Here is a 15,140-nt window from a genome sequence, read left to right on the forward strand (position 1 = left end):
TAGTGGGGTAATCCATGAGTCAACCTGACAAATGAAATACCATGTGCCTGACTGGGAATCTGTAAGGTTCAAATGGAAGGTGAAAACACCAAGCCCCCTTGGTTTAAAAAAATCATTTTAGGATGCAAACGTGAATTGCTGACCTACTATTCTAGATGTATATTTATTTTTATTCTTTTTGTTTCTTTGGTAGGATTGTGCTAATATTGTGTACTCAAAGTGCCTTTGAATTTTCCTGGTGACCATTCAGTGGAGCCCCATCTAATGTTAGTGTTAGTGATTGAAATGAAAGCATATAGTGAAAATTTTTGCTTGAAATTATCCTTGAAAAATACTTAGGAAGGTGCCCTGTTGGTGCCCAACCCAGCCTGTTTTTCCTCCAGCTTTGGAATTAATTTCTGTTTATTGGTTGAGCCCCAGAAGCAGTAGCTGGCTTTTAACTGAGGACCATGCTGAATAAAAAATGGGTACCATTGGGCTTCCCTGGTGGCACATTGGTTGAGAATCTGCCTGCCAATTCAGGGGACACGGGTTCGAGCCCTGGTCTGGGAAGATCCCACATTCCGCGGAGCAACGAGGCCCGTGAGCCACAACTACTGAGCCTGCGCGTCTGGAGCCTGTGCTCCGCAACAAGAGAGGCCGCGATAGTGAGAGGCCCACGCACCGCGATGAAGAGTGGCCCCCGCTCGCCACAACTAGAGAAAGCCCTCGCACAAAGACCCAACACAGCCAAAAATAAATAAATAAATAAATAATAATTTTTAAAAAAAATGGGTACCATTAAACAACAAAATCATAGAGGTGGGAGAGTTGACAATGAAAGATGGGCAGAGACTGGGAGACCCAGTGTGGGAGAGCAGGTTCACATCTTGCACCTCCTGCTCACAAGAACCCTGGTGGTAAGGACCACCAGCGGCATTTCCATGGTTACCTCTCTCCTCTCTCTGCTCTCATGCTGAATTTGTGGATGCTACATGCATCAATGATGGGACTACACTATAATGAGAACCTGACCTCACACAAGGGGACAAGTGGGAGAGAACTGTTTAGGGCAGAATCGGCTAGACTTGACAACTCATTGAAGAGAGGAGTTGGGGGGAGAGAGAGGTCAGGAATGATTCAGGGTTGTGACTGGGATGGTTGGAAGTAGGGAGGTATAATGTAGGGAGGACTTAGGAAGTTGAATTTAGAGCCATGTTGAGTTTGAGGATTCTCAAGTAAAGGCTGGATAACCTATAGATAATACTAGTTTGAGTCCGCAACTCAAAAGTGAGAAATAAAAATATGAAAATTGTCTACAATTGGGAGCTTCTAATTAAAATTAAATTTATTCTGCAAGGTAGGAGAAACCTAGTCTCATTCAATTCGAGGTCTATTCCACCCTTTCTCTGGGAATGCACTAACACAGAATGTCTTAAGCTAACTGGTTGAGTGAAGGGCTAACGGTTAGAAATATGAGTAAAAATCTCATTAAATATTTCAAAATAATATCTCACTACAAACCACCTGCTAAGGATTCCCGAGAAGATTCAATTGTCAAAAGAGGGACTGCAACTTTCCAAATATTTGTTGGTTTTTTTTGTCTTAAAAAATGAGAGCTATATTGTCTTTGTCTTATTCCAGACACATAGGAAAAGTTAAAATAATATAAGCTTATTGTAAGAAAATTTTGGTAAGTAAAAAGAAGGAATCATCTTACCATTTAACGAAAATCACTTTGAAAACCTAAGTTCATATCCTTTCAGATTCCTCTTTATATGCCTATCCTTTTTTTTTTTCCACTTTAAAACATCGTGTACTCAAGATAAATGAAAATACATGACCACACAGAGAGTTTTACATGATACATTCATAGCAGTGTCATTCATAATAGCTCCAAAGTTGAACTAATCTAAATATTCAACAACTGATAATGGATAAACAGAATATGGTATATCCATCCAATAGATTAGTATTAGGCCATAAAAAAGAACAAAAACCATTAATACATGCTATAACATGGATGAACTTCGAAAACATTATGCTAAGTGAAAGAAGTCAGATGCAAAGCCGCACAATTTATGATTCCATTTACATGAAATGTCCAGAATATGCAAATCTATAGAGACAGAAAGTAGATTAGTGGTTGCCTGAGGCTGCAGGCAGAAGTGGGGAATGACTGTAAATGGGTGCAAGGTTTCTTTGGGGGATGATGAAACTGTCCTAATATTAGAGTGCAGTGATGGTTATACAATTCCATAAAGTTATGTAAAATCACTTGTATGCTTAAAATGAATGAATTTTATGGTATATAAATTATACCGCAATTAAGCTGTCAAAATATATATCATGGACCTCTTTTCATTCACCTAAAAGTGTAGTTGGAAATATAAATCTAATCAAATCCCTACTGTTGGGCAGAGATTCTCTCTCCTGCCCTGATAATCTGCTGTGATTCCCTAAGAGTGGGTGAGGCTGTGTATCACAGCCACGAATGAGGCAAACTACATCCTAAAGCATATCCCCAGATACGCAGATCATCAAGAACGAGCAGACCCTCTTCAGAAGTCATACAGCTCTACAAAGCTTCCTAAAGGAAGCAGAGAGGCCACCAAGACCAAGGCTGCAGACGTCAAACCTCTGGACATTATCGTCTACCTCTTGCTGTTTTGTGAGGACAAAGATGTGTGCTCCATGTTTGTGTTCCTTCAACGGGCCCTGGGGGTTGTCTCCAGGCTCATCCTTGCCTGCTCCATCACTATCAAAAGAGGCTCCTGGCTGAAGTAGCAGGTCCAGTCCATCCAGGGGTCCATTAGGAGATCTCAGCCGAACTATCTCACCCACTCCTTCCCTTGGAGTTGCTATCCTGTTTGATCTTTATTTTAACATGTAGAACTGGCATTGTGTCTATTTTTCTCAACACTATTCCTAGGTCTAGTACAGTTAGCAAGTGCATATTATATACTTGTTAAAATAAAAAGGTGGCATAAACTGTCTCCCTTTGTGTTTGAGTCTCTCTGAAACTTTTCATTGGTAGTGGACCCAAGAGGGATTAAAGCTCCATCCATCAACATTTCTACTACCACAGACCGGCCCCCTGTCAGACTAGACTGCCTGACCTTTGAAGTTTCACTGGCTTCCAGGCGTGGTCACAGCTCTCCTATGTTCTGGGCTTACCTGAGGTCAAAAGCCAGCAGACTTGTGCAAGGGGTGAGTTGGGATGGGCCAGAATGCATTCAGATAATCTGATCCTGCGATCTGATAAAATGCAAACAATGATTACAGCCTCTGGCTGAAAACTGGGCTGCAAAGCTGGGTAAAATTGTGCAGAAATTCATGGGCCGATACAAACTATCATTTGTCCACATTGGCTTGATTTCTCAAAACCAATAAAGAAAGTAGCTTGTGACACCATTTTGCCCTCAAGAAAAAACCAAGTCTTTTCTCCCTCTCAAAACAGGGAGAAAATATTCATTTAGGAAGTCTGATAATCTATTCCTTTTTTACATGGAGATAATTTTTTCCCATTGTACAATGAGATGTGAAGAATACAGAGTAAAGAGACCTTTTGTAATAGACTTCATTATCTTAAATACTGCATTTAATAAAAGTCTACCACTATTGTTTACCATACAAGTTTTCATCTCTTTACAAAAGGCTGATGCTTATCTGATCTGGTCAGAGGTCTTGTTTGCATCACAGGCTGGTACAATAGTCTTGAGAAGAGAATTAAGCTCAGCTATAGAGCAGGACACATTAAATATTTAAACTGTCACTTGTGCTTAATTCTTCCTGGAAAAAGTTGACCTTTAGTATTTTTTTAAAGAATTTATTTGATATAAAGTTGCAAAGCAACCATTGCTTTAATTCTGTGTCTACTCCCAGAGCAGAACTATATCCTTAGATAATCTGTAAAACTGATATATGCTAAATGTGAGAAGACCTAGTGAAACAGGAGGGAAGGGGGCAGGGCACAACCTTTGAAAGAATGACATAGCCCGAGGACATAACGTAAGCTGATTTGAACCAAATGGGTCCAAGATGGCGGACAAGTCGATTTCCATTAGGTCTTGAGCCTCAGTATACGCTCACTGTAACACATGAGCAAGCTAAATGACACACCCACAGGCTCCATGACAGTCCCAAGACTGACCATAAGGATCAAAAAGTGGGTGGTGCGGGGCTTCCCTGGTGGCGCAGTGGTTAAGAATCCGCCTGCCAATGCAGGGGACACGGGTTCGAGCCCTGGTCCGGGAAGATCCCACATGCCGCGGAGCAACTAAGCCCGTGCGCCACAACTACTGAGCCTGCACTCTAGAGCCTGCGAGCCACAACTACTGAGCCCACGAGCCACAACTACTGAAGCCCGCACGCCTAGAGCCCGTGCTCCGCAACAAGAGAAGCCACTGCAGTGAGAAGCCCGCGCACCGCAACGAAGAGTAGCCCCCGCTCTCCACAACTAGAGAAAGCCCTCGGGCAGCAACAAAGATCCAACCCAGCCAAAAATAAATAAATAAATAAATTAATTAATTAATTTAAAAAAAAGTGGGTGGTGGCCCAATTCCTGGAAATCCCTGCCCCTTTCTGAAATAGCTGGAATACTTCTCCCATTCATTTGCCTATTAAATTAACCACTCCTGTAAAAACTGACAACCCCATACCCTGGTGCCTTTCTCACCTTCTGAGATGGCCCACGCTCTGTCTGTGGAGTGTTTCTCCCTAAATAAATCCATTTCTTACCTATCACTTTGTCTCTCACTGAATTCTTTCTGTGATGAGACATCAAGAGCCTGAGCTTCACTAAGTCCTGAAACCAGTTGGTGATCTCAGTTGGAAGACTGTGGGTTTCGGCTGGGTTTGAGTCCTGGCTGCGTGGGTTCAAGTCCCAGTCTGGGTTTTGGCTGGGTTCGAGTCCCAGCATGTGGGTTCAAGTCCCAATCTGAGGTGCACGGTTTCTCTAGAATCTCACACACAGGGCACATTGTAACAAATGACAAATATTAAATCCTCCCCCTCTCCCTCATCCCTCCTGGTACCTGCCCAGAGTCATGGGCTAAGATAACATGACCAGTCTTCCAGAGAGACGATATCAACTGTGTTGCTCTTCTAGCCGAGACGAAGGGTTCACGCACGCACGCACGCACTGGGTAACATTTGAGCGTAAGTCCCAGGTGTTGTCATGGCTGCTGGGGAGGAGGAATGAAGAAGATACGGAGCTCACTGTGAAGAGCTGTACGTTTGACAGGAGCAGATCAAACACACCTAGGAAAAATTACAATGCAATGGGACAATCCAGTGCGTGCCTTTTTCAGAAGATAGAGAAATTATTTTCATATCAGTGGAGGAGATTTGGAGGGAATGAGCAACAGGGGAGAGATTCCTTGAGAGGATGCTGGCAGGACAGGTAAAATCTGCATTCATGGAGGTGGGCCTGGGAAAGTATTTTGAGAAGAGGGGACTAGATGAGAAAAAGTCCTGAGGCAGGAAGTGCAGGAAGCTGTGCGTGTGTGTGTGTGTGTGTGTGTGTGTGTGTGGTGGTGATGGTGGAGGGTTGGAGGTACAGTCTACAGTTGGAAAAAGCTGATCATGGAACCAGGGAGGGGCAGCTGAAGAGTTTGGACTTAATGTGGTTGATATCATGGAACCTTTACAAGTTCAGAGTATAATGTGGCACGCTATGCTCTGGGAAGATGAATTTGGTCAAAGGGTTGAAAGTAGCCTCAAATTGAAGACAGTGTTGGAGAGCATAAAGTCTGAGAACCTAAACGTGTGTATAAAGAAACTGAGACCAAAGAGGAAGTGACTTGCCATGCGGTTACAACGCAGTTTTAGGACAAGGAAAGGACTACAAACCTTCCTCTCCTTTGCCTCCCCATGCCCATCCTGCTTCTGTTTCCAAGTGGCCAGGCCCTGTTGATTCTTCCTCTCCCTTCCCACTGGTCTGCTTACATCCAGTCTTCATCTCTTGAGGAAGTTATTCGATTTTATTTAAATGCCCAGGCCTTTTACCTTCTGCATCTTCCTCTGCCTTTGACCAGGAACAGGAAGGAAAAAAACAGAACACAACAGTTGAATGCCTACATTGACAACGGCAGGCACTTTGTTAGAGACTCAGAGACAAATTGCACTCTCAGCCCAGTAGCTGAGAAAGAGAAGGTGACCAATGACATCATGCAGAGTCACAGGGACTGAGGGTAAGCACAGAGTGATGGGAGCACTCTGTAGGGGCAATGCATCCAGTGGAGGTGGTGGGAGGGGCAAAAAGGCCTTTCAGAGGACATGATATTTAAGGCAAGCCTGAAGAAGCTAGGTAAGGGTTGCCAGGTGTACAGAGAAGAAAGAGAGCTCCCGGGAGAAAGAAGAACCCGTATAAAGGCAGAGGAGCAGGGTCAGTTAAGGTGTTTTGAGAAACCACCAGACCTCCAATTGGCTGGAGGGTTCAGGACTGGCAGATATGAGGCTGAAGAGCTATGCAAACTACACTGAGGAGTTTGGCCTGATGGGTTTTAACCCGGGGAGAGGCCACATAGGGTTGGTATTTACCTTCCATCTTCAATGTCCCTGTTCTTATTATTTCTCCAGTAGCCTCTTCATATCTTTTCCTCTTGGTCAGCCACGGCAGATTATGAGTTCTGCACATTGGAATGTTCAATCTGAGACCAGATGGCCACTCAGCAGTGGGTAAGGGAAGAGTCAGGCTGCCTGGGCTCAGTGGGGCATCTCAGTTTAACCGGGTACTAGCTCTGTGTTAAGAACAGGCTACTTAACCTCCTTGGGCTAGAGAAAATAATAATGCCAACCTCAGAAGGGTTTCCTGAGAGTTAAGTGAAATGCAGATGAAAAATCCTAGAATATTGCCGGGCATATATGAGGACAGAGAAAGGACTGAGAAGAGCTACGCAAAGGCCTTGGGGAAGGGGATTGTCATGGACGCAAGCAAATGGTGGGAACACAGCCTAGCATTGTTCAGTCTCTGGTGTCATCACTGGCAATCCTCCAGTCACATGCCCTCCGCCCCACCTGAAATTCCGTGCTTCTTGCAGTCTCTGAATTGGTAAACCTGTATTTCTCTAGCATTGAGTCTGCAGATTCACACAGCCTTCCCTTCTTTCCCAAGTCCCTGCACGCAGCAGGTTTTAATAGGGTTGTTGAGAAAAGTGTGAATACAAAAGAAACCAGATCAGCAAATGAGAAGGAGGCTTTTGATTCGGGTTTGCACTGATGACAACACTGCATGCGGTTCGCCAAGCATCCAATTTATGACTTTGCCTCTTACGCTCCTGGTGAGTGCCTCCTGAGTAGAAATTGTCTTTTGTGATTAACTTTATATAATGCTTGTGCTAACTCTAGGCCCACCTGAGCAATTCATAAATATTTCAGGAGGAGAGACACAGTGATCTTCCCCAACACACTCATACAACAGTTTCAACATAATTAGGAGCATTTCTGGATCTAACACTGCACTCTCACAATGTGTATGATGAAGGAAATGAATGCTAATTATACGTTATTAAATCTTATTAATCCTCATTAGAATCCTATTATTCTTTATAAGTGGGTTACTGGGGAAGAAAAAAAAAAGAAGCACTGGTCAAGTCCCGTTATGTCCAGTGGGGAATGGGTGAATCTATTCTTAGTTTGTGTGATACCAGGAGTTTTTCATGTTAAACAGTAGCACTCAGAATGTGGGTTTGCTGAAACGTTGAGAACACAGTAAGTGAATTGTGGTGTAATAGAAGGATCTTTTTAAAGCCCCAGAATAAAATCTCTTTAAGAACTCATGTTTCCTATTTCAAACTACATTAGTTGCAAAGACAAAAATTTTCATTATTGCATGGAATAGGTACCCTTGACCTTACCTCTACTACTATCTTCATATTTTTTGTATGAGTAGATGAGAAACTGAGAGCAAGAGAGATGGAGTAATTTGGACCCAAGAATGTCTGGATTCAAAGACTTCGCACTAAGAACATGCTCGATAAAGCAGTATCTTTACCAGTATCTGGTAAGTGCAGAAATGTGCTTCAGCGTTTGTTTAATTCTTGGTCAAAAAGAATCCCACCAAATCCCAAAAGAACCAAGTTTTGGAGGTTTCATGAATCAGTAACTCACGGTGTACTCTCAACATTCATTAACAGAAATTAGGAGGTCAGGGCCTCCTTGTTGGGTGGAAAAATCATGGGATTAGTCAGGTGACCTGGCTAGGGGGAGGTGGGTTCAGGTGCTTGCTCTGTTGCTTATTTTGTGTTGGGTAAGTCATTTTACCTGACTTTTTACCTCAAATGTAAACGATGCACTATAATCTGTCCTAACAAGAAGATCTAATAAACCAGTGAGAAACTGCTTTTATGATGTGCTGAGGTGAGGACGTCAGTAGGATAGAAATACAAGGAAACAGTCTCCAGCCTTGGAGTGCCTTCCAGGCAATGGCTGCTGCACATTTTAACCCCGACACAGTAATTGGTGGGTCCCCTGGTTGCTCACATTCACAACCGTCTGAGGAAAAGAAGTCCCACTCAAACCTTCCAAGAACAGACTTGCCTTTATTCAAACCCGTTCACCCAGTTCGCAGATTTTTTTTTGAAGCTGTAAGCACAGAATAAGCTTTCTGGGCTTCCGGCAGGGCTGTGAAGTGAACTCCAGGGTTTCGTTTATTTGAGCACCGGATAGAGGGAGTTGCCCTGAAGCAACTGATTGGCATGGCTATCCAGGGCTCACTGGCAATTAGAACCTTCCAGGAACTGACTCCCTCCGGGGCCCAGGGAAGCTCTGAATCTCTTCCCAGGGTGGTCCTCGTTGCCCGCTGACATCTAGCCTGGTTCACTGCTCCGCGGGAAGGAGGGAGTCAGGGCTCTGCCTGGAGACAGGAACACAGCTGGGAGGCCGAGCATCCGGGTCCCGCGCCTGGATCTGTGGCGGGCATGACCTTGTAAGAGTCATTTCTCTTCCGAGAGCTCCAGTTTTCCCATGTGTGAAGTGGACGGCTTGGAAGTTGGTCTGGGCCAGCTCTGAACCTTGCTGGGAATCCGGGGCGGGGCTCACGAGGAAGATCTCGGAAGGGGATTCAACGGCAGGATCTCGTCTGCTCAGATTCAGCCCCCTTATCTGGCGCCCTAACAGTGGACGCAGGTTCCCCCATTTTTTCGGCAACCCCTCGCCCCGGCCGCTTCCTCCTTCTACGTCTCCTTCCTCTTCCTCCAGTGCAGGCAAAACCTCCACACCTCCCTTTCCCTTCCTCCTTTGCAGTCTCCCCGCATCCCCGCGTCTTCCCTTCCTCCCAGGAAATCAACTGTCGTCAGCGCGCCCACCTTGGGGCAAGGCCACGGCCCGCGGCGGGCGCCCCCTCCCCCGGCGGCGAGCGCGGCGCGGCGGCCCCGCGGGCACCCGCCTTCCCATACCTTACATGGACAAATGCGTGCAGGCAAAGTCAGGAATTCAGGCCCCTGACGTCAGCCTCCAGCTCTCAGGGCACCGCACGGGAGACCGAGGGGAGGGGGTGGGGACGGTGGGGAGGAAGGAGGGGGAAAGGCACCAACCAGCAGCCGCTCCAGCCCTGCCGAAGTTTCACTTTTTGTCTGTGGGTTCGCTCCCGGGCCCCGCGCGAGCTTTCCTGGGATAAGTAGCTTTAGCGAGCGGGGGAGAGCCGGCCGCTGCAAGGTAAGGGCTGGCTGCGCGGCCGGGGGCGCGGGGCGCGGTGCGGGGCGCGGGGCCGGGCCTGGGGACAATGGGAGGGGGAGTGCCTGGGCACCTCCTCCTTCTCCGCTGCCTCCGCCTCCAGCCGCCGCCGCCGCCGCTGCCCCGGCCGCCTCCTCCCCGAGGTATTTGTTGCAAATCCTCCTTCCTTCCCCCCACCCTCCGCCCGCGGGCGCCTCGGGAACCCCCAGCCCTCCCCGAGCGCGAGCGCCTCCGGGGTGGCAGGAGCGCGGGGCGCAGGGCGCCGAGCGCGCGCCCGGGCCGGGCCGCAGGGCCCGCGGTGCGGAAGTGCCGGCCGCAGCGCGATCATGGGGTGCACGCGTGGGGGAGGGGGACCCCGAGTTTTTCGGGAAGCGTCGACCGGGGGCTGGGCGCGGGTGGAGGCCTTCCCTGCGCGCCCCCTGCCCGGGCTTTTCAGGGCTCCCTGGGGGCGGGGCCACACCCAGCAGCTCCGAGCTTTCGCGGAATCACAGTTGTCACAGTGGAAGGGGCCTAGGAGCCCTCACATGAAGTTCCCCCGTTTTCCAGCTGGGGCAACTGAGGCCCAGGGAGGAGGAGAGCCTACCCAAAGTCGCTCACTAGAGGCTGAGCCATAATTAAAATAAATGGCTCCCGACTCCTAGTTCCTTTTCTCCAAGCAGTTTTCCAGCGCCCACCGTGAGCCCGCGCTGTGCTGGGTTGTTGGGTCAGATGCATTTAGGGCCCTGACTCTGCCCTCAGGGAGCGCACAGTCAACCCGAGGAGCCAAACGTGACCCAAGGTAGAAGGTGCTAAGTGCTGGGGAAAAGGCAAGGGTAAAATTTCAAGGGGCTCAGAGAAAAGAGTTTGGTTTCCTCGTCCCTCAGGAAGCATCAGAGGCTTTTGAAGGATGGGGGGTTTTCTGAAGCCAGCCAGGCACAAGGAGCGAGGCCTTGTGCGGGAGGCAACCGCAGAGCAGAGAAGACTCAATAAAATGTGGAGAGTGGGGATGGAGCTGCAACTGTTACCGTGCTGGGAGCACGGGGTTGGGAGGCGTGGGTTCAGGAGATGAGATAATCAGTGGAATTGGGCCTGAGGGGTGTCTTTGGGACTTTGAGGTGCTGGGGGAGCTGAAAGAGCTTTGTGGCTTCCCTTCCCTTCCCAGTGATCCAATGTCTGCTCGCCCTCAACACAAAATGCAAAAATTTAGGTTCACGTTTGAGCTGCTTTTCTAGGACCAGACTCGCTTAACCTTGTGTCCAATCCCGTCTCTCTTTCCACCTCCTCCCCCTTTTCTAGTGCTTGCTTACCAATAAAACTCATCCTCACGAAGGTGTTAGTGACTTGGCAATGGCTTACCTCGCCCAGCACAAGAGCATTTTAAGAAAGCCTTTAAGCGGAAGGAGATAAAACAGCTAACTAACACTCGCCTTTCCCCTGCATCCTCACCCTCCCTGCCCTTACAGATAGGGAAACATAAATAAAAGCCCAGAGAAGATGGGTGCCAGTTCTAAAGCCTACAGTGAATAATGGTAGCCGGTGGGAGGCCAGAACTTCCAGTAGGGTTCTCTGTACCCCATGACCAGCCTTCTTCCTTTCAGGGTCTCTGCCTGCACCAGGCTCAGTCAAAAGGAAGAATGTGTATCTTTTTTTTTTTTATCTCAGTATAAGAATACACTTTTTATTTTATTTTTTATACAGCAGGTTCTTATAGTCATCCATTTTATACACATCAGTGTATACACGTCAATCCCAATCGCCCAATTCATCACCCCACCACCCCCCCTGCCCCCCTCCGCTTTACCCCCTTGGTATCCATACATTTGTTCTCTACATCTGTGTCTCAATTTCTGCCCTGCAAACCGTTTCACCTGTACCATTTTTCTAGGTTCCACATATATGCGTTAATATACGGTATTTGTTTTTCTCTTTCTGACTTACTTCACTCTGTGTGACAGTCTCTAGGTGCAAGAATGTGTATCTTGCATTTAATTTTTGCAAGGCAGTCCCCCAACACCAACACCCAGGCCTTCAGAGTCTAGAGTGTAGACTCTAGATGCGAGATAGGTAGCCGGGGTTAGCTGTGTGAATGGTAGGGGTGCACGCCTGGGGCCTTTGGGTCAGGCAGCTGCCCAGGGTCATGCTCCTTGTAAGCAGCGGGCAGGCCTAGCCGGCTCTGGGGATTGACAGAAGGAGGAGAAATAGCTGTGGAGCTGGTTACTGTGATTGGGACTGACTGAGTAGGACCCTTCTTCGAGTGACATATACCAGTGGACAGTCAGTTCCAGGCAGTGGGAGGTGGGAAAGGAGGCTTCATTATGAAGGTCCTTAAAAATGCCAGGCATGGATATGACTTGAAGTGATCATTCGAGGGTTCTGAGCAGGCTGGGACACGAGTGAGAGGAGAGGAACTGGCATTGGGAGGCCTTCTGCTGCCCATTCCAGTGAGAGAGGCCATAATCTGGCCTAAGAATATTATCGGTGGGGTGTTGCTCATTTACCCCACGTATGTTACTGAGTGTCTGTTATGTGCCGTTAGCAAAGTTGAAAATTTTACGGCAGGTTCCTTATTTTATTAGGCATATAAATTGTACATTGTATGTATTGAGGCATATAAAAAGTATACTTTTTCCCATTTTAATATCACTGAAATTGGGTTGTCTTATAATCACAGATGTGTCATAGTTGAGGGGCTCTTCATTCTAAGTTGATAATGGTACATCTTACCCTTGATGGTTAAGAGTTGATAAAATTTGTTGATCATACCCTTTATGAATGTACAGTGCTTTGCACTTTATAAAAGTTTTCCATCAGATATTCCATTTGAATCTCAAAAATCCCCTGAGAATTGGGCCTGGTGATCCTGTCATCTCGATTTTACCTCTTGCGCAAGGTCACAGAGCTAATTAGAAATGTGCTCAAAATGACAGCCTAGAACTTTGACTCTTGATGTTCATATGTGACTTTACCCTGCTGTGGAACTAGCATGGGTTCATTAGGTATGGGAAGAGTCAAATTGAATTTGATTTCAGAACTATGGCTGAAGATGCTGGAATGATGGTGGTTTTTTTTTTTTTTTTGGGTGGGGGGTGGTTTGGCCAAGGGCAGAATGTAACTCATGAGGACTGGGAGGATCCCTTAGCCCAGAGATTTGCTGCATTAAATAGAAAATGGGCAGGGAGATAGAAGATGCCAGGTAATACAATAAAACCAGAGGACGGAGCACGCTGCTGTTTTTACACAGAAAGGAGAGGAGCAGTGGATGAAGCACGCAGGTTCTGGAGCCTGCCTTCTGTGAAGCAGGAACTGACTAGCCTGGGAGTGCAAAGATGGGGAGGACACGGTCCCTGTTCTTGGGGAGCACGTGTGTGTGTGTGTGTGTGTGTGTGTGTGTGTGTGGTGCTGTTCGAGGGGTATGTTTCTGCTGCACTGAGGTGGTCCCACCTCAGGGAAGCTACCAGAGGGAGCAGTGTCTGAAGAGAGTCTTTAGGGTTATATAGGAATCGCCCAAGTGGAAGAAGAACAGGTAAGGGCTGAACCTGTTAGGCATATGCAGACAAATGTAGGGAAGGAGGAGCATGGTGGTTGAGGCTGGTTTTGGCATGGCCAGCATGAACAGGGTGGTGGGAGATGGGAAAAGGGAGGACTTTCATTCTTTGCTAAGTAGATTTAAATTTATCTTGTGGGCTATAGGGGCCATTAAAGGCTTCTCTAGAGATTTGCACGAAAACAAGGCTGGGCAAGGGCTCTGGAAGCATCTGTGGGATTAGGTATTGGGATGCTTACCGCAGGAAGAAGAGTAACATATTTAGTAAGTGGTTGAGTGGAGTTGAGACTTTGACCCTGGGCAGTAATTAGGAGTCCTAGCTCAGCGTGTGCATTGCTGGGTGGGGACTTTTCCTGGATAATGGCATTGGAAGGCAGCACCCAGCTGGAAGAAACCGAGGCGAGGAAAGGGGAGGTAAAGTTGTGATGCATGCAGGAAGCTTATCTGGGTGGAAATTCACGGGCTTGAAGGTGTGTGTGGAGCAGAGGTGGGGAAGGGAAGAAGGAATGGAATCGTGATGTGGGAGTCTGCTCTAGATGGCTTGGATGTGTGGAGGAAATGGCAGTGCCTTCTTAATGCGAGTCATAGAAATGGGAAGGGACACTGATGCATTGATGAGGACCTCACCTCTCCTGACTTTCTACAAATAGGGTGGGTGGCTGGCCAGGGTGTTAATGGGATTCATGCTTGGAAGCAGGTAAACCGCAAAATTGAGGCTAGAAAATGTTTATCTTTCGATCCTTCTTTCTTAATAATAATAACATAATTTAAAAAAGTTGAGTACTTACCGTGTACTTACATAATTCTCATACTGATTCATTAAAGTAGGTTTTATGATTATCAATCTCATTTTGCAGATGAGAAAATGAGTTTGGTTAACTAAGGTTACACAACTACTAAGTGAAATGGCTGAGTTTAGTTAGAACCTTTCCCTGATCTTCACCGCTCTCTCTGTGCCCACAGAAGGAAAAGTGAAAATTGTCCATGAAAATTAATCAGTCGATCTAAAAAAGAACTGGAAAATTTTATTCGATCCAAATTTGAGCATTATAACCCGGGAAGAGCATCTCAGAACGCTCTGAGAACTGTCTCGCCTGTTAGAAGTCAAGGCACGGTTATATAAGCTTTTTGAGACAGAGGGCTGTACGTCACATGATGTATTGATATTATCAACAGTTTACTTAATGCAGATCTAAGCATCATCCTGGTGGGTCATGTGACCCCCTACAACATCAAGAAGGAATGTTATTAAGGCGTTGTCTGGTTGATGCTAGGAGCATGTTGCTCTTGACGGTTGAGCAGGTATTCCTGCCGCTGGGGGAGGTCTGGTCGAATCGTAATGCAGATACTCGATGCAGATACGCGATGCAGATACGCGATGCGCATTGCGGGGAGAGAGGGGGCCAAAGGGCAGGGAAGCATTTTTATGTTTAAATTTTCTTGCCTTGCCATAAAATATGAATTTTATTTCACAAAGTCACCACTGTCTTTCAATGTTCTTCCTCAGAATTTAACTCAGTACCCATTCCTTGGGCCCCAGCAGGACCATAATCCAGGGTTTCCCTGGGCAAGCAGGCTTTTCACTTCCATACTGGTGCTGCTTCAGCCCGGTCTCTCATGAGATGCTGCCATTCCCTCTTCCCTTTGAGTGTCTTCTCTCTGCACAGCTGACTGGAGAGGACAGAGCTTCTCTAGCAAACATCTGCTTCCTCCCCCCGACATTGCCTTCTCCCCAGTCTCTTGGAGTAATAAGGATTTGAGGTACCCCACAGAGAGGCAGTTGGGGAAATAGGATAACAAAGTAGGGGAGTGATGGAGGGTCTTGATCTCAGTCATTGCCCTTGATCTATGGCTCCTGGGACAATGTTCTCTGGAGTCGAGCCAGATAGCTCCTGTTGGATCCCGCCCTTCCCTAGGTCATGCAGACCTCTTCCTCCAAGAAGGCTTTCTGGCTCAGGACTTT

General features: G+C 47.1%; 1 protein-coding gene and 1 long non-coding RNA gene across 9 annotated transcripts in view; one reads left to right on the top strand and one right to left on the bottom strand.

Annotated features, from left to right (window-relative positions):
* Positions 1–1,756: 1,756 nt before the first annotated feature.
* LOC132364721 (uncharacterized) lies at positions 1,757–9,788 on the bottom strand. 2 transcript variants are annotated; one of them, XR_009502897.1, is made up of 4 exons: positions 9,378–9,788; positions 8,517–9,092; positions 5,833–6,003; positions 1,757–5,241 (listed from the first exon to the last, which is right to left on the bottom strand). It is a non-coding gene; the product is annotated as an uncharacterized LOC132364721 (long non-coding RNA). The 2 variants fall into 2 exon arrangements; XR_009502896.1 differs by lacking the exon at positions 9,378–9,788 and having other exon boundaries at positions 8,517–9,343.
* The window catches only part of LPP (LIM domain containing preferred translocation partner in lipoma), a 695,870-nt gene continuing 690,216 nt past the window's right edge, over positions 9,487–15,140 (top strand). For 5 of the 7 annotated variants that reach the window (XM_059920755.1, XM_059920754.1, XM_059920763.1 and 2 more), the window contains exon 1: positions 9,487–9,636. The gene's annotated coding sequence lies outside the window, so the exon portion shown is untranslated. Of the gene's footprint in view, positions 9,798–15,140 lie in introns of all 7 variants that reach the window. The other 2 variants (XM_059920756.1, XM_059920758.1) reach the window with 1 other exon arrangement.

Source organism: Balaenoptera ricei, chromosome 4, assembly GCF_028023285.1.
Source record: "Balaenoptera ricei isolate mBalRic1 chromosome 4, mBalRic1.hap2, whole genome shotgun sequence".
NCBI classification, from domain to species: Eukaryota; Metazoa; Chordata; class Mammalia; order Artiodactyla; family Balaenopteridae; genus Balaenoptera; species Balaenoptera ricei.